This window comes from Bos taurus, chromosome 23 (genome assembly GCF_002263795.3).
Source record: "Bos taurus isolate L1 Dominette 01449 registration number 42190680 breed Hereford chromosome 23, ARS-UCD2.0, whole genome shotgun sequence".
NCBI classification, from domain to species: domain Eukaryota; kingdom Metazoa; phylum Chordata; class Mammalia; order Artiodactyla; family Bovidae; genus Bos; species Bos taurus.
This window is the reverse complement of record NC_037350.1, coordinates 32458512-32480913: the sequence shown is the minus strand read 5'-3', so window position 1 is coordinate 32480913 and position 22402 is coordinate 32458512. Positions and strand designations below refer to the sequence as shown.

The following is a 22402-nucleotide window of genomic DNA, read 5'->3' as shown; positions in this document are numbered from 1 at the left end:
CAGGAGGGTGGTTTTGCAGTGGTGTGTTCGTGGGTTGATGGTCAAGGCTGCACCAAGCCAGCCTCCATTCTCTGTGTACTGAGTGGAAGCCATGTACCTGCATGATACTGCAAAGACTGGCATATTTTTCCTTAGCACTGGATGGAAATCATTGCTGTTTTTAGATTTGCTTTCAGAATGTTACCTCTGGAGCAGGGAATCCACAGATGTGTAGTTAGGGTTGCCTTGAGAAATGAAGTGAAAGTCTTGAACATGATGAATATACATTCTGTAATCATTGCTAATTACGGGGAGTATTTTCTTGTGTAATCCATTTATGGTTATTTTCGCTTCCTCCTGGCAAGTCTGAAATTGTCATCCTCAAGAGCATGGCTGCCTGTGATTTTTATGAATAGGAGTAGTACTGTTTGGTTTTGCCCATCCATTCATCCACTCAAGCGTTCAGTACACATTTATTGATACCAGCTGTGTTTTGAATATTTTGGTAGATGCTGGGGACACAGTGAATACTAGGATCACCTTCCCTTAAAGAGTTCGTAGACGAGAGGCAGGCAGTTAGATGCCAAAATAGTGAGTAACAGTGAGGTAAGTGCAGTGATAGAGATATGTGCAGCCTTTTAGGAGAACACAGTCAGCTAAGGCATGAGGTGGACAGAAGGGAGGAGAGGACACCAGGGGCAATCTGACTCTTGTTAAGGCCAAGAGCTGTGAGATAATGGGCCAGGGATGTAACACGGCTGCTCTGTGGCAGGGTCGGGTCTGTCAGTTCGGCTTGCTGATGAGGTGTGGGGCAGTCTTTGAAGGGGATTCAAGCAGTGGAGCAGCAGAGATATCTTTGTATTTATGTGCAGTGTGGTTTTCAGGAGCCAAGGGCTGGAAACTCCAGGAATGCTGAGGTGCCTGAACTATTCATTTGTGCATTTCATTAAGTAAACCTAGGAGAGTGAAAAAGCTGGCTTAAAACTCAACACTCAAAAAATGGCATCTGGTTCCATCACTTCATGGCAAATAGATGGGGAAACAATGAAAACAGTGACAGACTTTCTTTTCTTGAGCTCCAAAATTACTGCAGATGGTGACTGCAGCCATGAAATTAAAAGACGCTTGCTCCTTGGAAGAAAAGCTGTGACCAACCTAGACAGTATATTAAAAATGGAGACTTTGCTGACAAAGGTCCATATAGTCAAAGCTATGGTTTTTCCTGTGGTCATGTATGGATGTGAGAGTTGGACCATAAAGAAAGCTGAGCACCGAAGAATTGATGCTTTTGAACTGTGGTGTTGGAGAAGACTCTTGAGAGTCCCTGGGACTGCAAGGAGATCCAACCAGCCAATCCTAAAGGAAATCAACCCTGAGTATTCATTGGAAGGACTGATGTTGAAGCTGAAACTCCAATACTTTGGCCACCCGATGCAAAGAACTGACTCATTTGAAAAGACCCTGATGCTTGGAAAGATTGAAGGCAGGAAGAGAAGGGGATGACAGAGGATAAGATGGTTGGATGGCATCACCAAACCAGTGGACATGAGTTTGAGCAAACTCTGGGAGATGGTGAAGGACAGGGAAGCCTGGCGTGCTGCAGTTCATGGGATTGCGAAGAGTCTGACAGGACTAAGCGACCTAAGAACAAGAAAAAAGCCTTTATTGAGTACTTACTGTGTGCCCTGCTCTCTTCTAGGCACTTGCAATATTCACTTACATAGAAGAACAAAAGAGAGAAATAGTAGTAAGATTTTGGGAAATTACATTTATTTTGGGATATTTTATCTTGGATTTGGGCCTCTTCTATGGTGGAAACTAGTGAAGATTTAATAAATCAGCTCTTGAGATTTCAAAAATTGGTTATTCCAGTCTGTAGATTATTCTAGGCTGGAGACTCATTTTTCTGCTCATTAGCACCTCTGCCAGAGGCTGGGTAGAAGGGCAGGAAGAATAACTTCAGTCTCACCTGGCACTTGTTAGCAGATTTGATAGAGAAAGTGAGATTTATATTTCATATAAAAATTGGATTGCAAGTTGTCTATACGCTTGTTCTAGTCTGTGGTTCTTACTCTCTATGAAGCCCGGCTAACTCTATGTCTGGATGTATCTGGTGGGTGTGTATCTCACACACTGGGTGTGAGATTAACCCTGGGAAATTTGGTGTGAGCAAAATAGCCTAGGAATTAATACACTTTATTGTTTTAGTGATCACAGTAATCATTTGCAATATGAAGTAAGTTACCCTGGTCTGATATAAGGATACAGAATTTATTTTGTTATTCCTCTGATCTTTATTTTTATTTTGCTAGTTTAGGAGTAGGAATTAAAAAACAAACAAATGACAGCTCCCTGAGGCCTTGGAAAGTAATAGTATATATATCTCCTAGGGTTTAGGCGAGATTTGTATGAATTAATAGAAGCAATGAGTAAGGTCTTGCACATGGTAAATATTGTATAAATATTGGCCATTATTATTGCTCTACTTGTGAAAAACCAATCATGAAATTAATAAGCAACAGGTGAGAACGATGACAATACTAGGTGATACAACATCTAGATAATACAACGCGACATACAGGGTTAGATAATGTATCAGCCTTACTCCACTAGCAAGGGCAGAATAGACATTTAAAAAGGCTTAGGTTCAAGGAAAGTTGAGAGTGTTCATACTTGTCATTTGAAAAATTCTTGTTATAAACTAAGGAAGAGGCAAATATACAGCATTTGAGCTGTGACTTTTCTTTAAGAGTCCCTGAAATAGTAACGGTGAAGAGTGCGCACAAAAGCATGAATGTCTGTGACTAAATAGATAGCTCAGTTTATTGAGCACTGTGCTCATGAGCCCGATTTCAAGACAAATGAAACATTAATGTAAATTGTTCTGAATTTTCTAAGAGGTCTATACGTCCTTAAGTAGAGGATGTACAAACTCTTAAATAGCAGTATATATTCTGCAATCCAGCAGCTTTCCAAGCTACGATTTTTATGACTATCTTTTGCATTTGAAGATGCAGAATTTGAAATTTCTACTTTTGTTCAATTCAGCAAGCTATTCTCAAGATGCAACTGGCGAAGATACTGAGCACAATGAGAGGGAGAGATGGAACCTAAAGTGACTTGTTTCTTGGTTGCAGTGACTTCTAAGCAAAGTGAACCAGCTATAGATCTTCCCTGATAGCTCAGTCAGTAAAGAATCTGTCTGCAATGCAGGAGACCCAGGATTGATACCTGGGTCAGGAAGATCCCCTGGAGAAGGGTGTGGCTACCCACTCTAGTATTCTTGCCTGGAGAATTCTGTAGACAGAGGAGCCTGGTGGGCTACAGTCCATGGGGTCGTAAAGAGTCGGACATGACTAAGTGACTAACACTATGCTTATATAGCTCTGAATGGTGATGACTTTATAATTACGGTTAGAATACCTTCAGTACAAGAATGAGGCCTTGGGGAAGAGGAACATTAAATGTGTAGTCATTGTACGAACTGGAGGATAATCACCAGTTGTGACTGTGGGCCCCTTTTCCAGCGGGCAATGATTTCTTGGCCTCTGCCTATGAGTTGGCTAGTGGATTCTGTCATTTTGGTTATCTTTTGGAAGAATGAAAAGGAAACGGGGGAAGCATGTTCATAAAAAAAAACAAAACAAAAACCCCCTGAGGGGGTTGGGCAAGTGGGAACAAATGTCCCCAGGCCTCCAGACCTTTTGAATCATGCTGGTGATTTTAGCATCACACCTGTCACGTGTCTACTGGTATTTGGAAACAGTCTTGATGTCCACGAGCTCATAAATGTCACATTTGGTAGTGGTCTCGAGAGCTCCAGAGTTAAGGCTAGAGAGTATTGAAAGGCCAGTGTTCCTTATGGTGATGGCTGCCCTAGTTGAAAGAGCTGAAGTTCTGTGATAGGAAGGAAGTTTCCTGTTTATATTAATACTGCAGGTTTCCAAGGTATTTAGAATGGCGTTGTGTTTTCTTCTTTAGATGTGAATTTCTCCACTTATTAATGGCCAGTTTTACCTCCCATGCAGGAACAGCTAGCTGAGGGGGAATTCAGCTTCCATTGTTATGGCTGGGGATTTCCTCTTGCCACGGTTGGGGAAACCCACACGCCCATGTTTGCAGTTTCAGCATTCACCAGGCATTTCCAAGTGCCTGGAATGGTACCGTGCACTTTGCTTCTCTCACCCTTGGATACCCTCCCTACTGAAAATGCGCTGATCTTAATTCAGAAGACAAGAGGAGGATTTGTATTCTTTATGCGGAGTCTGTGGTGGACTAAATGTGTTCCCCCTAATTCACTTCTTGAAGCCCTGATCCCCATGTGATGGTGTTTGTAGGTAGAGCCTTTGAGAAGTAAAGACGGTACAAGCCTCGTGATGAAATCAGAGTCCTTAGAAGAGGCCAAAAAGCTGGCTTTCTCTCTCTCTCTGCCATGGATGGATACAGCAAGAAGGCATCCATCAGCAAACCAGGAGAAGGGCTCTTATGAAAGGAAATTGGCCAAGGCCTTTAGCTTCGACCCTCAACCTCTGAAAATGTAAGGAATAAGCATTGTTGCTTAAGGTGCTCAGTCTAGGGTATTTGTCCTATCAGTCCAAGAAGACTAAGATGGAGTCTTTAGGCAACTCTAAAGGAATCTGTCCTTAGCCTTTCATTAAATGTTAAAAAAAAAAAATGGTACTGTTCATTCTATATGATACCATCCATTCTGTATGGTAACTATGGTGGCGCTACTGGTAAAGAACCTACCTGCCAGTGCAGGAGATGTAAGCGACTCGGGTTCTATCCCTGGGTCACCCTGGGTTGGGAAGATTTCCTGGAGGAGGAAATGGTACCCACTCCAGTATTCTTGCCTGGAAAATCCCATGGATAGAGGATCCTGGCGGGCTATAGTCCATGGGGTTGCAGAGTCAGCCATTCTATATATTTGTTTAGAACCTCAAGTTATCGTTATGTCAAGTTTAAAAAAATGTTGACAGTTTTAGTCAGACTGGAAGTAATTGATCACTTTAAAGTTGAAAGTGGGATCATTGCTGGAGTTGAACACCAGTGTTTTTCATTCTAGACACTCGGAAACGTGAATGCTGGTACTTGAGTCAGCATGTGAAAAAAAAGGCAGTGAGTTCAGTGTCTGCCCAGTGATCAGAGCCAATTAAACAGGGAAAGGCAAGCTAATGCTGGTATGGGCAGCGGCAGCAGAGTTTTCATCTGCCTTGTTCTCTGGATGTAGGACTCCTGATAATTACCAGTGGTATGCATCATCAGCAGAATGCAGCTCAGGAATTAAGAATCAGCAAGCCGGCATCTGAGTTTTCTGCATGGGAGAATTTCCTCTGTGAGACTAGCCAGTGGTGATGTGTTTTATGCGAGGAAGCTATCCACTCAGCTGTTAAACTGATGATTGACTTGTGATTTGTAAGATTTTTCTGGTGGCCATTGCCTATAATAGTTGTTATGTCCCAGCTATGCTGTGAACTTTTTCCTAAAAATAGCCCTTGTGATAGGTTCCCTACCCTTTCACATTTGCTGTTGGGGGTTCTCATTTTTCAGTGCTGTAATGATTGACATTTCTAATAAATGTTAGTAGATTTGTCCCTAAGTTTCTCTGAAAGCTCTGTAATATGCCTATTATTAATATTATCTGGCAATTTTTCAAAAGGGACTTTTTCTAGACTCTTCACATTTCTTAAACAACCTAGATGACTCCTTAAAGAGTCATCATTTTTGGCTTTTATGATTTGTATGTTTTCAAACATGTGAAAGAGCTTTTAGGATTGGTTGCACAATTTGATTTGAAATTAAAAAAAAAATCCGATGATGTATTTCATGAGAGATATTTAACTAATTTAATGGTAGCTTTTTGTACTCTGCAAGGAACCTTGTATTTCAGTGATACTCATTAGTTACTCACTATTTTTCACAAATATTTCATTAATAATTTGCTAATGTTTTCATACTGGGGATAGGTGGCTGGTAGTATTACTGGCTGGTGATATTTCCTGTAGGGCATTGCACTTTAAGGGTAATTTTTCTGGAGAATTTTGATAATTACACTACTATACTTGAATATGGAACCCAGCTCTGGACATTAGAGGATAAAGGGCCACAAAAAAAATTAAAAAAAAAATAAAAAAATAAAGGATAAAGGACCACTGTGCTGTTGATTCCAAGATAATATGATACTGTAATACTGTGTGTGCTCAGTCACGTCCAACTCTTTGCAACCCCATGCTCCTCTGTCCATGGGAGAATATTCATGCCTCTGTCCAGGCAAGAATATTGGAACAGGTTGCCATTTCCTTCTTCAGTGTATCTTCCTGACCCAGGGATCAAGCCCATGTCTCCTGTGTTGGCAGGTGGATTCTTTACTGCTGAGCCACCTGGGAAGCCCTATCCCAGGATATTGGAGGGATGTCCATCAGATAGGCAGTAGCTGGCAGGAGCCCTAATCATCTTCTGTAGTTGGGCCTCAGGATTTCATCTCTCTTCCTTCTCACACAGCTGCTTGTATGGTATTGAGCCCTTATTCAGGATGATGGGTTGAATGAAGTTGGTCTGGAATTTCACTTTCTCCTTCAGAGGTGTTCAGGAATCATTAGAGCTTGACTATTCAACACAGTAGCCACTAGCTACATGTGGCTATTTAAATTTAATAAATTAGGATAGAATTACAATTGTATTTAAATTAAAAATTCTTCTGTTGCACTAGCCGCATTGCAAAGGCTCTATAAGGAATCTGTGATGAGTGGGCTACCATAATGAACAGCACTCCAAGTTCTTTGGACACTGACACCTATGGAGATGCAATGGTGTGCCCCAGGTTCATAGCTAGTTAGTGCAGAATCAGGAGTTTCCACAGGTTTAGCAATTAAAAAAATGTATATATCACGTGATCCCTCAGTTTTGGGGCATCATCAGTTCAGTTCAGTTGCTCAATCGTGTCCGACACTTTGCGACCCCATGAATTGCAGCATGCCAGGCCTCCCTGTCCATCACCAACTCCCAGAGTTCACTCAGACTCACGTCCATCGAGTCGGTGATGCCACCCAGCCATCTCATCCTCTGTCATCCCCTTCTCTTCCTGCCCCCAATCCTGCCCAGCATCAGAGTCTTTTCCAGTGAGTCAACTCTTTGCATGAGGTGGCCAAAGTACTGGAGTTTCAGCTTTAGCATCATTCCTTCCAGAGAACACTCAGGACTGATCTCCTTTAGAATGGACTGGTTGATCTCCTTGCAGTCCAAGGACTCTCAAGAGTCTTCTCCAACACCACAGTTCAAAAGCATCAATTCTTTTGCGCTCAGCTTTCTTCACAGTCCAACTCTCACATCCATACATGACACTGGAAAAACCATAGCCTTGACTAGACAGACCTGTGTTGGCAAAGTAATGTCTCTGCTTTTGAATATGCTGTCTAGGTTGGGGCATCATAAGTTGAACTAAAACATTTGGCCCTGGGGACTATCACATCCTTCTTTGAAAGTCTGTAAGGGAGACTCAATAGCAGAGTTAGAAATTAGTTTTTACCTCATAATTCTAGCTTCATAAGTGTTTATGATTCATCTTAGGTTGGGGGTGTGTGTATGTGTATGTGCATGCCTGTGTGTGTGCATGCCCATCTGTGTACAGTGGTAGTTTGCCACATATGCCATATATTGCTAACTCTGGTCTGTATGATGCTCATCACTTAGGTAGACATGGGGGTCTAGAATCACAGGATATTGGACTTGGACAGCAACTTTGAAGGTATTTAGTTAAACCTTGCTTGTGAGTTTCTGAAGTAGGAGTGATCCTTGGAATAGCTTCCTCCTAGAATTATTCTAAACCTTACGATCAAAATGGTCAGTCAGTTCAGTCACTCAGTCATGTCGGACTCTTTGCAACCCCATGGACTATAGCACGCCAGCAGCCAAAGATGGAGAAGCTCTATACAATCAGCAAAAACAAGACTGGGAGCTGACTGTAGCTCAAATCATGAACTTCTTACTGCAAAGTTCAGACTTAAATTGAAGAAAGTAGGGGAAACCATTAGACCATTCAAATGTGACCTAAATCAAATCCCTTATGATTATACAGTGAAAGGGAGAAATAGATTCAAGGGATTAGATCTGATAGACAGAATGCCTGAAGAACTGTGGACAGATGTTCGTGACATTGGATAGGAGGCAGTGATCGAGACCATCCCCAAGAAAAAGAAATGCAAAAAGGCAGAATGGTTGTCTGAGGAGGCCTTACACATAGCTGAGAAAAGAAGACAAGTGAAAGGCAAAGGAGAAAAGGAAAAATATACCTTTGAATCAAGATGGTAGAACACAGTAAATGATCATGGCCATTATTGTTGTGCTGTCTTCGTTGGTACTGATTAATAACACTTTTTTGAAGGAGGGTCCGAGTGACCAATCTCCCATGTTAATTTCTCTTTTTTCACACGTTGCTTCCCCTTCTTTCACCATTTTATTATGAGGTTTTCTAAACACGCGGAAAAGTTGAGACTGTTAACATGAAGACCCATATGCCACCACCTAGTCTCTGCCCTCTGTTTTACTCTGTCACACAGGCTGTCCATCCCACTGTCATGACCCAGTATTAATGAGCTTGTATTCATAGAGCATGAAGCTTGGTAGTTACTTTGTCTGTGAATTGGAGTCCTTCCCAACATAGTTTTGTCCCTGTCTTCCCCACTGGGTTGAGGAAATAAGGGGTTGAGTGGTAATGATGCTTAGGGTGTTGACATAGTACTCAGCACAAAGTACTACAATTAACTCATTTAGTCTTTATAATGATGCTAGTGGACACGTGCTGTCATTAATCTCCATTTTATAGAAGGAGACACTGAGGCATAGAAAGATGAAATGATATGTCCCAAGTCATATAGCTAGTAAGGAAAAAAATGAAAAATTGGGCAATCACTCTGGTTAGGCTAGGTTTAAAAAATTTTTTTTAATCTATAGAATTAATGGGAAAAAACTGAGATACCATTTTATGATCACGAAAAATAACCTCTTCACTTGTCTTAAGCTGCAGTTTGTGGCAGCTGCTGTGCCAGGAGCTGGGGTCATGCAGGTGATGACATCAGGTCTCCTCCCTGCCCAGCCTAATGGACAAAAAGCCACCGTGAGTTGTTGGAGGATCAGTGTTTTAATATAAACAATTTTCCTGGAATAGTTAGAAATGAAGGATTTCAGTAACAGAAAGTTACATTATGTATCTAGTTTTACTTCACAGAAACCTTTGCACAAATAAACAGTTGCTTTTTGGGGGTGTTTGTGACAGGATAAACAATTCCAGCAAATGAACAGTACCTTTTTGGAAATGTCTTGCCATTTACAGACTTATTTTCTTCTGCCATAGCAGAGTAAAATAATTTGGGAAAAATGCATTCAAGGATTATTTACTTTAACCATAAAACATATTCAGAATAATGGTATGGTAAAAATGAGGGCTTTCCTGGTGGCTTAGTGGTAAAGAATCTGCCTGCCAGTGCAGGAGTCACGGATTTGATCCCTGTCCAGGAATATCCCCTGGAGAAGGAAATGGCAACCCAATCCAGTATTCTTGCCTGGAAAGTTCCATGGACAGAGGAGCCTGGTGGACTGCAATCCATGGGGATGCAAAGTGTTGGATACAATCTAGTGACTGAACAACAACGGGTACCAAATTACACTTCCCAAGGCATCTTATCACTTTAAAAACTATTGTTACTTCAATATTTTTTCCCTTTTATCTTTTTCAACGTTTTTTATTTCAATGTACCAGCACACCACAAGAAATGCAAGTTACAACCTCAACAGGGGCCTGGAGCCTTGCCCAGGTGGCTCACATCAGTGTGAGTGTGTGGACACGTCTCTGTGCCCTGCTGTCCCCAAGCCCATTGCCTTAAGAACATGGACTGTTGTGGCGGGGACGGATGGGTGACGAGCTCATTAGGAAGGGTGTACAGGGTGGGGAAACAAGGTGCCACCATGACACCAGAATCAACGTTGGTTGAATGGCAGAGTAAGGAATTCTTATACATCAAGAACAAAAGCATCCTCTCTGATAAATGTTTAGCATTATTGAAAATTTAGAAACTCCCTGCTCTAGGCTCATTGGCTTCTTTGGGTAAGGTAAGGCTTCTTTAAATTAAAAAAAAAAAAAAAAAAAATTTCTAGGTTAAAATAAACATTTTCAGTTGACCCTCCTTGGGGCCACTCCTTGATTAATATCTCTGTGAATAAGATGATTAATCGAAGAATGCCTCTTATAGCAGAAAACGAGATAATATTAGGGACTTTGTAGTTTTGTTTTCATTTTTCCTATTAAAGCATTTAAAATGTATTTTTATTTATATATAAGTAGTAATTTGAGAACCTCCTCAGTGATCACTCATATATTGTGATTTAGTTTTCTGAACCAGTGATCTACCTAAGGACTGCAAGTCATCCTTACTAGCATTCCTGTAAATGTGCTGTTATAAATGATAATTTTATATAGAGAATAGAGGAAATCAGATTGCATTTGTCCTCCTGTTGAGGTGAGTGCAGGGGGAAGATAGTTTCCAGCAGAGTAATGAAGCCTATGGTTCTTGCTGTGGTGTTGACTTTTCTCCTGCCTGGCTACCTTGACCGTGGCAGTCCTTGTGACTTCCATATGTCACAGATTCTAAATACAATTCTGTGCCTCGTCTTCCTCCCAGAGTCTTTCCCCCACTGTAGTTATTTCTTCATTGATGCGTAATACTCAAGCTCTTCTTTATTCAAGACTCATCCCCTTCAGGGCTTGCAGATTTATTTTGATGGCACTTCCTGGAGGGCTTGCTGCCATTTCTTTCCAGGAGAAATTAAAATTGTCCTGCCCCCACCCTTTTTAAAAACACTGTCTATTTCATAAGAGCCACAGAATTATAAAAAACTTAATAGGATTATTAACATTGTTTTGAAAAGTCCTCACTTGGTCACAGAACTACAGAACTGAAAAAAAGAGGTCTCCTGGGTCACTCACCTTCTTGCTTCCTGAAGCCCTGGGAGTAAAAGCATCCCAGGAAAATCAGTAAATGTCACATCTTAGTCTTCTTCAGGTGGCTTCAGTAACTCCTAGTTTGAGTCTGTTTTTTGTTTCGATAGGAAGTTACAGGAAGTTCTTCCCTGACCTGAAACTTTGGAATGATATGGTCACAGGGTCCCTTCTCTTAGAAGTAGTCCAGGTTATTTTCTGCAGAGTTGAAGAAATGGTGCAGCAAAGCTGAGTGGCTCACCTAGCATGGGATAGCTCGTTAATGACTGCTGGTTTGTTAATGGTTGCCGTTTCTGTGCCTTTGCTCCGTGGAGCCACTTACTTTAAGGTCTCCTGTCCTTGGCTGATTAACAATTTTCATGTAAATGCTAGCTGATGAAAGAGGCTGATGAGAGATACTTGAATCGATTGTCATTTAGCAAACACTTTTGGGAGGGTGAGTTACCAAGATAAAGATGATTACTGTTACTGGGATAAAGATTATTAAAGTCTATCCTCTAAGAGCAAACAGTCCATCAAAGTGTTTTCAGGCCTGTCCTTTGTGGCTCAGATGGTGAAGAATCTGTCTGTAATGCAGGGGACCTGAATTTGGTCTCTGGATCAGGAAGATCCCCCGGAGAAGGGAATAGCAGCCCACTCCAGCATTCTTGCCTGGAGAATTCCATGGAAAGAAGAGCCTGGTGTGCTACAGTCCATGGGGTTGCAAAGAGTCCGACACAACTGCACAACTTTCACTTTCCCATCTTAAAGTTCTTTCTAGCCCAGTGATTCTAGATTATTCTCCCCCTCCCCCAAATTTTGCTATTTTTACGTCTCCACAGAAATAAGTGCCTGGTGGTTAAACTACCGTAGAAGGTGGGATACCAAGTTGTGGTGTATAGAGTCTAAGCAGGGGAATGCAGCTTGATTGATCCAGTTCATGTCAAGAGAGCATCATCAGATAGGTGGTTGGAGTAGAAATCTGGATGGTTTGGGGAAATGGCAGCAAATAGACCTGGAGGAGGGGGCAAGCACTCAACAGTAATGGGGCCATTCTGAGTATGGGCTAGGGTAGAGGGTAAGTTTAAAAGTCGGAGACTGAGTGGGGAGACTTGCAGTTAAAGGCACCAACCAAAGAAAGGGCCCTTTTCATGTGAATGTTCCTCCTCCAGAGGAACCACTTTTGGGCACTGGTTTTCCGTCAAGTGCGCAGCATGGTGTTGACTGGGTTGCTCAGACAAGTGCTGTTTATCTGGGTAAAGACTGGTTTGTCATGTGGCTGATCTCTAGTGTATTGGGGATGGGCTGTCATCTCTTTTCCACCTAATGTATTCTTAGACCTTCCCTCTCCTATGGTTTTCCTGGAGCATCCATGAAGTTTGAAATCTTATTTTAGGCAGTTCAAATTACTCAGATATCCTTGCTTTAAGCATATGCACAAGTTTGAAGTAAATTCAGGTTTATTTTCTTTTATTCACATAGCTTTGTGGGGCACTATGGGGGGAGAGATGTGTCTATTCCTGGATTATCATTTAATATTAATGCCATCTTTCTGTGCAAATCTGAATGTTGTAAGAGTATTGGGAGGAAAAGGATTCATTTCCTAAGCAATCTGAAGAGGGGCCACATCTCTGAAGATTGGGTTACTGCAAAAGACGCATGGCTGGAGGAAGAACTGTTTACGAATTAATGACCAAGACAGTTACAATGTTTTTCTGATGTGGATGGAGCTTTGCATCACTCATAGTGAGACCCAGTGATATTCGTGACTAGGTTCTGTTCCTCCAAGAGCTTCAATGGGGGTAGTTCATTTGTTTGTGCTCAAAATTCACAGCCACACATGCCTCTTTAATGGCTCAGTGGTAAAGGGATGCACAAATATGCAGAAAATAGATATTGAACAATGACCTGTTGCATATAGCACAGGGAACTCTACTCAGTATTCTGTAATTACCTACATGGGAAAAGAATCGGAAAAAGAATGAACTCATATATACATGCATAACTGAATCACTTTGTACATTTGAAACTACCACTAACTAGCATTATAAATCACCTATATTCCAATAAGGGCTTCCCTCGTGGATCAGACGGTAAAGCGTCTGCCTGCAGTGTGGGAGACCCGGGTTCGATCCCTGGGTTGGGAACATCCCCTGGAGAAGGAAATGGCAACCCACTCCAGTACTCTTGCCTGGAAAATTCCTTGGACTAAGGAGCCTGGTAGGCTACAGTCCACGGGGTAGCAAAGAGTTGGACACGACTGAGCGACTTCACTTCACTTCATACTCCAATAAAGTTTAAAACAAATGAAAAAAAGAACACACAAGTGGAGAAATCGGCACATGTATTAAAACAATGTGTATTCCCCTCCTCTCACAGAGATCTCCCTATGTAGGAGTGTCAGTCCTGTCCTTCCCTTGAGTTAATCGTTTTCTTAATGTGAAATGCTTAGGATGATAGACCAGTGCATCTTTTAATTACTGACTAGCTTGTTATTGTGGAGAAGGCAGCGGCACCCCATTTTCCAGTACTCCTGCCTGGAAAATCCCATGGACGGAGGAGCCTGGTGGACTGCAGTCCATGGGGTCGCTAAGAGTCAGACACGACGGAACGACTTCACTTTCACTTTTCACTTTCATGCATTGGAGGAGGAAATGGCAACCCACTCCAGTGTTTTTGCCTGGAGAATCCCATGGACAGAGAAGCCTGGTGGGCTGCCGTCTATGGGGTCGCACAGAGTCGGACACGACTGAAGTGACTTAGCAGCAGCAGCAGCTTGTTATTGAGTGGAAATAGGCTGGCTTTTGAAAGCTTGATGTTAGTGAGGCTCATTTATGTGATGGTCACATGCAGAGGACACAGGCATGCTGTCTTCAGGTTAGGAGCGGGGAGACTTGGATCAGACAGCTGCCTTTGTTCTGCCAGACCCTGTGCTAAGTGAAGTGTGACGTGGACAAGCTCTTTGAGGTGCATAGAAATTGTTGCCCGACATGAGAAGACTGAGGAATAAATCAGGTGACCCGTGGGCCAGGCGCCATAACTTGGTTTAAGGTGGCGATGACAAGCACTGATAGTGAGAGGCTCACCCCACAGTGGGGACTGCTGGGAACACAGGTGTAGAAACTGATGGATGAGGGTTCAGTTCTAACTCCTTTCAGTGTTGTTGCTGCTGCTGCTAAGTCGCTTAGGTCGTGTCCGACTCTGTGCGACCCCAGAGACGGCAGCCTACCAGGCTCCCCTGTCCCTGGGATTCTCCAGGCAAGAACACTGGAGTGGGTTGCCATTTCCTTCTCCAATGCATGAAAGTGAAAAGACTGCAGCCCACCAGGCTCCTGTGTCTATGGGATTTTCCAGGCAAGAGTACTGGAGTGGAGTGCCATCGCCTTCTCCGTCAGTGTTGTTAGGGCAAGTTAAATTAAACCTAAGTTTCCGTATCCATAACACAAGGATTATGGTACCTGCTGTACAGGGTTAAATGCAGTATGTTAAGGGCCACAGACTTCACAGATATCACCCTTCCTTCCTTCTTCATCCCAGGTAGTTCTTAAGATGAAGAGCAGTTGTGACCTACAGTGTTGGGGGAAGTCATATCTTTAGATATGGATGTGCAAGATGCTATCTAAGTGGTCCAGAATGGAAGGCCAGTGTTTATGGCTAGAAATACCCTGGGTTCTCTGCTTGGACAGGTAAAATATGGATGACAGTGGTTGCCCAGCTCCTGGGGCTGCTGTTCCAAGTATATCTGCTCAGGAAAGATACTGGGCTTCCCATCTTTACCCTGTGTGCGAATGTGGGTGTAAACTGGCCCATGAACCAAAGAAGACCATCAACAGCCAAGGCCCCTTTGACCCAGGGATGCTGATAGGAGTCCTGAATAGAATGCCACCTTTTACTGAGGACTAGTGTGTGTTTTGGGGACTGGATGTGAGTTGACTTTCTGAAAACAGTTGCTAATTAGCAAGTTTTGTAAAAAAAAAAAAAAAAAGTCAGAGATTGGGAAACCAGATATCAAACCAGCCCTTGAACACTCAGAAAATAGACTGGCTTCTAATGAGTAGAAAACACAAGTTCTTTTAACTTATTAAATTTGAAAAGAACACTAATGAATGTAGAGGGATGGTTTGGATGGAGCCTGCTCTGTGTAGGTCCTTCATGTAATTGTTAGAGATTTCATAAACCAGATTATGCCTGAGGTGGGGGAAATTCTATATCCAATTCAGATGACTCATTGGTCTGTTACAGAAGTTAAAAAATGGTTTAGTGTGGCCTTTCAGAGACGTATTATTACTGTGATGCTTTTTTTTGTGTGTGTAAGCATTTTCAGTTTTATTGTTATAAGTTGCTGAAAACTATTTCCTTTGTATTTTTGAAAGTTTAATTTTGACACTGATATTTTTTACTAGAAGAGAAATTTCTTCCTAGTATCATTTCTTAAAGTGGAGAGTTATTTTAAAGCTAGGTATTAATATTATTATTACAGTAATACTTCATGGTTTATAGCCCTTCAGATATGCTATGCTTTCACAGGCACGTTATCCTTCCTGCTTGAACCTCACAACCCCTAGAAGTCAGTATTGTTTTGCCTTTTTTAAGCTGTGAGAAAAGATGACTTCTGAGTTAAGCCATATAGTTGAATCTAAGAAAAGTCTTCTCACTCGTGTTTAATAATCTGCTGGTTTTCTACATTGCCTTTTTTTTTTTTTTGTTAGAAGCACACTAAATCTAATCTTTTTTAAAATTTATTTTTAATGAGAGGAGAAATTGCTTTACAATATTGTGCTGGTTTCTGCCATACATCAACATGAATCAGCCATAGGTTTACATATGTCCCCTCTCTCCCATCTCACACCCTCTAGGTTGTCAGCAGTGGGTTTGTTGGGTCACGTAGCAAATTCCCACTGGCTAGCTATTTTACATAGGGTAATGTCTATGTTTCAGTGTTATTCGGAGAGGTATTATTTCTGGGTGAACCATGACTACTCTTATTATCATTAGACAGCTAATATTGAATTGTTGTAGTTGGCCAGGCTCTGTGCTTAAAAGCTCTTACATATATCCTTGCATCTAATCTTCACAATACTCATATATGGGAAGTGGATACTGTGTTGTAACCATTTACAGTTGAGGATGTGAGGTGTAGGGATATTAGATCATTTGCCCCAAACACGGCTTGGAAACAGTGGAGCTAGCTCAGATGTGTCTGTCTTGAGAAGCACTGTGGCATCGTCTAGAATTAGGTCTGTAGGAATTGTCTGACATGTACAATTAATTCATGGGGTATATTTCTACAGCTTCCATTTCTGTCCTTCTGTCCTCTTTGTCTTTAGTTCTTTGCCTTAAAATCTATGTGTAAATCATGCTAATTTAGCACCGTCTGTCATGACCCCACTGTGACTTGGTTCTTCCTGTGTCCCTTCTGATTGCTTTAGATTAACACACATCTGCCTGGAAGCTTTGTCTTTCTGCATGTCTTTGGAAGAATTAGAATCAGTCTTCCTGCCATGAAAGTGTCTCAGGCAATTAAAAAAAATTTTTTTTTTTCATATAATGATGGAGTCTTGACTAATTCTCCTTTCTTGTAAAATGCTTTGCATAGATTTTGTCCCTGCACCCAGCTGTACTTAATGGTATTGACCAAAATCGTTTTCAGAATTAAGATGAAGAATTTTTTTGGATTCACATCTTGAAGCTCCTTTCAAAACTTATAATTTGGGGGAAAAAATCTCTTATGAAGGAAACATGTTTTTCTTTTGCTAAGCCAAGTGATGCTGCACAGCTGGGAACCTTCTGGGTAGGGAACCCTTAGCAGAACAGAAGTCGCCTTCCTTCACTTATAGCATTTAAAATCATCCACCATCTCCATTCACATCTTCATTGTCATCTGGCAACATATCTGAAGTCCCTGCCTATGTAGCGTTTTGCATATCACTAAAGTGGGGGTGAGGGAATTTTTGAATGTCTCTGCTCACTGAAAGGAAACATCAGCTTGGATTAGACCAGACTGCATTTTAAAAGACCAGGGTAGCTCAGCTGTTCTGAGGAGGCCCCTCTAGATTCCAAGAGGCATAAATTCCAAGATTTATGATATAAGTTCTAATTTTATGCATTTTCTAGATATTGAATAGTATTTTTGGCTTCATTTAGAATGTACTTAGTATATTTATGCTTATTTCATAGGAACTAACACATACTTGAACAATCTTGAATTATTTTAATGTTCTGTGTTTGTTTTATCTTTGCTTTTATAATATTGTTATGTCTCAGTTCAGATTTAAGAATGCTGATCAAGGCTGTATGTGTGTGTGGGTGTGCTCAGTTGCTCAGTCATGTCTGACTCTTTTGCAACCCCATGGACTGTAGCCCGCCAGGCTCCTCTGTCCATGGGATTTTCCAGGCAAGAATACTGGAGTAGATTGCCATTTCTTCCTTCAGGGGATCTTCCCAATTCAAGGGTCAAACCTGGGTCTCCTGCATTGCAGGCAGATTCTTTACCATCTGAGCCACTAGAGAAGTCCATAAAATATAAATAAATAAATATATAATTGTTATATATATTTTATGGTCTTTGCAGGTATCTTAGTGGTAAACAATCTGCCTACCAATACAGGAGACACAGGTTCCATCCCTGGGTTGGGAAGATCCCTGGAGGAGGAAATGGCAACCAGTGTTCTTGCCTGGAAAATCCCATGGACAGAGGAGCCTTGCGGGCTACAGTCTGTGGGGTGGAAAAGAGTCAGACATGACTCAGCAACTGAGTATGCACACATACATTTGTGTTATAACATATAATATATAACAATGATTATCCTCAAGTCTGTAGTGTCTAGAAACACATTGGAGTTGAAAAGTAAGGATAATTGACTTCTTTTAACTGTTTATGGGAGACATAATGCCATAGTAGTTATATGTAACATAGAAACACAGGCTTGCTTGCTTGTAAAAGGAATACACTTTTGTTCTTTGGCAAGTATCAAAGTATCCTAGTATAATTTGGCAAGTATACTAGGATTTAGTATCCTCATTCTCAAAATGAAGGAACTGACAACTTCCGACGTCAGCTGTAAATGGATTGAATTGCCCTGTTAATCTCTTGGGTCATGCAATTTAGTATATAACTGGGGTTAGCCCGAGTGTTTCCAAAGCAAGATTACTGGAAGCTCATTCTCCAGCTGTTGGGTTCGGAGATTATTCAAGAATGTTGCCCTGTCATTTGGATCTGGTTTGCTGAGGAATAAGCCAGCATCGTTATATGAGGCCATTTTGCTGATCGAGCCCCAGCCTAACAACTGCATCCTCTTCACCGTTCGGTTGGGGAGCCAGCGTCTTGCTTCAGGTGCCTTGCTGGACTTCTGGAAAGTCTGAGTCACAGGCTCCTAAGGACAGACACAGCAACCCTGTTTGTCTAGACAGCATTTTCTAGACCCAGATCTCAGCTCACTTGAATTTGGCAATCAAGGATTTACATGTAGTCTTTTTTTTTCTTTCTCATTTTCAAGTGATTTCTCTTTTTATGTCTTCCTAAGTTCTGCTCTTTTCCAACAAAACTATAGATTGACGCTGTACAATGTTGTTGTTTAGTCACTTAGTTGTGTCTGACTCTGTGACCCGGTAGACTGTAGCCTGCCAGGCTCCTCTGTCCATGGGATTTTCCAGGCGAGAATACTGGGGTGGGTTGCCATTTCCTTCTCCAGAGGCTCTATCTGACCCAAAGATTGAACCTGTGTCTCCTGCATTGGCTGGAAGATTTTTAACCACTGAGCAACTAGGGAAGCCCTACAGTGTACAGTGGGCTGCCTTTAATCTTCCTCTGCCTTGATTTTCTCAACTGGAAAATGGTGATACTAACTTCAGCTCCTTCATCTGTTTTGGGAAGAAAAATGAGATAACTGATGCCATAAAGTTCTTTTTAATTTAGAGCAGGAGGGAAACTCAATTATAATAAGAATCTTGTATCTTTATTTTTATGGGGCATTTACAATGTTAGCATTGAATACAAATCAGGGAGGGAAATCTCATTTTGAATGTCGTTGATAGAATGATGGCCAAGAAGGTATTAGAGGTGCATGCAAAAGCTAAGAAAATGTGTTTAAAAATGATGAACACCAAGCCATCTAATATTTCTTTTCAAGAAGGAGAATTAGATGGTGACTGTAGGGTGTAATAAAAAAAAATAATGTATATTTTGGGATTTTCCAAATCTATTCTGTATATATCCTTTTAATTTGATTTCAAGAGTAAAAGTGTTATGTAATGTTCAGGAATGTTTCCCTGTGTGGGGAGCTCTGTATGGTTCAGTATGGTAGCTACTAACAACAAGCGGCAACATTTTAACTAAAATTAATTAGAATTAAATTAAAATTTTAGCTACTCAGTCACACTAGTCACATTTGAAGTGCTTAGTAACCACACATGGCTAGTGGCTACAGTATTGAAGAGTCCAGATGTAGAGCATTTCCAGAAGATTCTGTGGGATAGGACTGCTCTAGAGAAACTGAAAAAAGGGAAGGTAAATTCCCTTCTTCCTCTTCCCCACAGCTGCATTTTATAATCTCTGGCCTTATATTATTATATTGTAAAAGCACAGTTGAAATTTTATGAAGGGACACAAAAATCCTGGAACCAGTTCTTTGCTCTCTATTTGCTTTTCTTCCATAATTATTTTCTTACGTAAGTAACAAATTACCTAGACCAATCCAGTAGTCCTCAAATCATGTGCCACATTCACTTGTTTTATAATTATTTCACAGGCATAAACCAAACTGTTGCCTCTAACAAAATAACTAATATATTCCAAATCCACTCTGTCCACAAATCCATCCGGGCTCTACCATCAACATATATCCAGGATCGGGCCCTTTTTGTCCACTCCACTGATCACTCTGGCCCCAGCCATCATCACCTGTCTTGTAAATTATTGCTGATGCAGCCTGAATGGGTTCTTGCTTCCCCTCCTGCCCTTTCACCCACTTTCAAGCCTGTTCTCAACAGAGAGATCATTTTAAATATCAGGTCACCTTACTCTTGTACGCAAAATTCCTGGCAGCTTCTCCTTTTATTCCAAGTAAAAGCGAAAATGTGGACAGTGGACTTTAGGGCCTCATGGGTCTCACGGCCCCCTCTGACATCACCAGTGCGTACTCCCCTGAAGCTACAGTAAGCTCTTCTTTCTTCTCCAATTATCAAAAGTTTATTCTTGTCTTGGGCTTGCCTGGCGGCTCAGTGGTAAAGAATTTGCCTGTCAGTGCCAGGAGACGAGGGTCCAATCCCTGGGTTGGGAAGATCCCCTGGAGAAGGAAATGGCAACCCACTCCAGTATTCTTGCCCGGAGAATCCCATGGACGGAGGAGCCTGGTGGGCCCCAGTCCATGGGGTCGCAAAAGAGTCTGGCATGACTTAGCAACTAAGCAAAAATTCTTACCTCAGGAGTATGCTGTTGGCTTTTGCCATTTCCTCTGTCTGGCCCACTTGTTCAAGATGTCCACCTAACTCATTTCTTCACTTCTTTTAGTCCTTTTTCAACATGATTTCGTAATGAGGTCTCACCAAACTATTTAAAAATGTCACCAACACCACCCCTTCTCCAGTCCCCATACAACCCTCATTCTTCACTTCCCCTACTAGGCTTTTCTCCACAACACTTATCACCATCTGACATACCTCAGTGTGTGTGTGTGTGTGTGTGTGTGTGCGTGCGTGCGTGCGTGCGTGCTTTTCTCCACAACACTTACCACCATCTGACATACCTCAGTGTGTGTGTGTGTGTGTGTGCTTTTCTCCACAACACTTATCACCATCTGACATACCTCAGTGTGTGTGTGTGTGTGTGTGTGTGTGGTCTGTCTCCTCCCAGTAGAATATACACTGTTTGAAGGCAATGCTTTATGTCTTTTTCATCTTTAGTGTCTGCAAGGTAGACCCTCAATGATAATCTAATGAATGAAAGAAAGACTTAAGTGAATGACAGTTATGATAAATCATGGGCTTTCCAGGTGGTGGTAGTGGTACAGAACCTGCTTGCCAATGCAGGAGACATAAGAGACCAGGGTTCGATCCCTTGGGTGGGAAGATCCCTAGAGGAGAGCATGATAACCCACTCCAGCATTCTTGCCTGGAGAATCCCATGGACAGAGGAGGCTGGCAGGCTGCACTCCATGGCGTCACACAGAGTTGGACACGACTGAAGCGACTTAGCATGCACATGATAAGTAATACCAAAAAGAACAGGATAGATGCATCGAAAAGAGTACTTTTTGGGAACCCAAGTGTGCTAGTTTAATGAGATTCATTTTAGCAAGAGACACAGAAACACAAAGACACACCATCCAGCATCATCTTTCCTCTACCCTGTTCCCCTCTGAGAGGGCTCTGGGATGAGGCTGCGCTCTCTGAGGGCTCTGCCAGGAGCCTATGGACTTCTCCTTCCCACTCTTGAGGGGCCACATAGGGGAGAGTTTGGACCAGGGCTGCAGGAGTTGTATGGGGACAACTTTAAAAAAAAAAAAGGACTTGGGGCTCCAGCTGGGCTGATCCTTCAGCAGAGTAACCAGTCCTTCAAGATGACCATGACACTCGAAGGCAGGAAAAAGGGTCCCTCTTGGTTGTGGAGCTGGACTCCACGGGTGTGTGCGCTGAGCGAAGGGGAACAGAGCAGGGAAGGGGCCAACCATAGTTTGCTGCCTTAGGAGGGAAGTGATGAGCTATAGAAACAGAAATCTAGAAACATGGAGGCAGAGAGTTCCCTTCCTGCACTGGGAAGCTGGTGATGCCAGACTGGGGCACCGGCCTGTTTTCTGGCATAGCTGGGGAGAGGGGAAAGTTTGGCAATGGTCGGGAGCAAAAACAAACAAAAAAATTAAAGGGATCACTTACAGTTTGCTGGTTCCCACTGAGGCTGGGAGGAGGAGACACAAACAAGCAGAGAGTCACTTGCTCACTTCTAGTTAAAGGGCGGAGCAGTAGCAGTGTTCAGGGGAGGCCAGCTTTTCACTTCCTCCCATCGTGCAAAGACTGGGTTTAGCTTCAAGAGCTCTGCCCCCAGCTTTCGCTTCATCTTGCAACTTTGAGCCGTTTGGCACAATGCTTGGGTGGGGTTCTTTGAACAGATGAGTGATATTCCTGTGTTCCCAGAGCAAAAACGTTTCTCCGTATAGCAAATTTCATTTATCTGAAGCTTCAAGAAGGAAAAACATGCTCTATTTTTTAAAATAGGTTTCCTCTTTTTGCCATGTCCTTTCATTATGCACTGGTTTTTTAAAGGATAAATTTTCTTCTGTTTAAATGGTCTATTAATTGTCACTAAAATAACATGTGATTTTTTCCCCCTATATTTTGTGTGAAGTCTGCCTGTCAGTACCCCAACCCACCCTTTGTAAATTGTTTTGTTGATTTAACTGTTTGCTCTGTTGGCACAATCAAGGGCAAAATCAAGATCTAGAAAGCCTTAGGACACCTGAA

The 22402-nt window shown here is 42.0% G+C and overlaps 1 protein-coding gene and 1 long non-coding RNA gene across 10 annotated transcripts in view; one reads left to right on the top strand and one right to left on the bottom strand.

The window, feature by feature from the left end:
- The window catches only part of LOC132343682 (uncharacterized), a 138637-nt gene extending 116523 nt beyond the window's left edge, over window positions 1–22114 (bottom strand). Inside the window, exon 1 of one of the 2 annotated variants that reach the window (XR_009492650.1) lies at window positions 21818–22114. This is a non-coding gene — a long non-coding RNA (uncharacterized lncRNA). The remainder of the gene's footprint in view (window positions 1–21817) is intronic. The other variant, XR_009492649.1, reaches the window with a different exon arrangement.
- Window positions 1–22402, top strand: part of CARMIL1 (capping protein regulator and myosin 1 linker 1) — a 306909-nt gene that overhangs the window by 93210 nt on the left and 191297 nt on the right. The window lies entirely within an intron of this gene.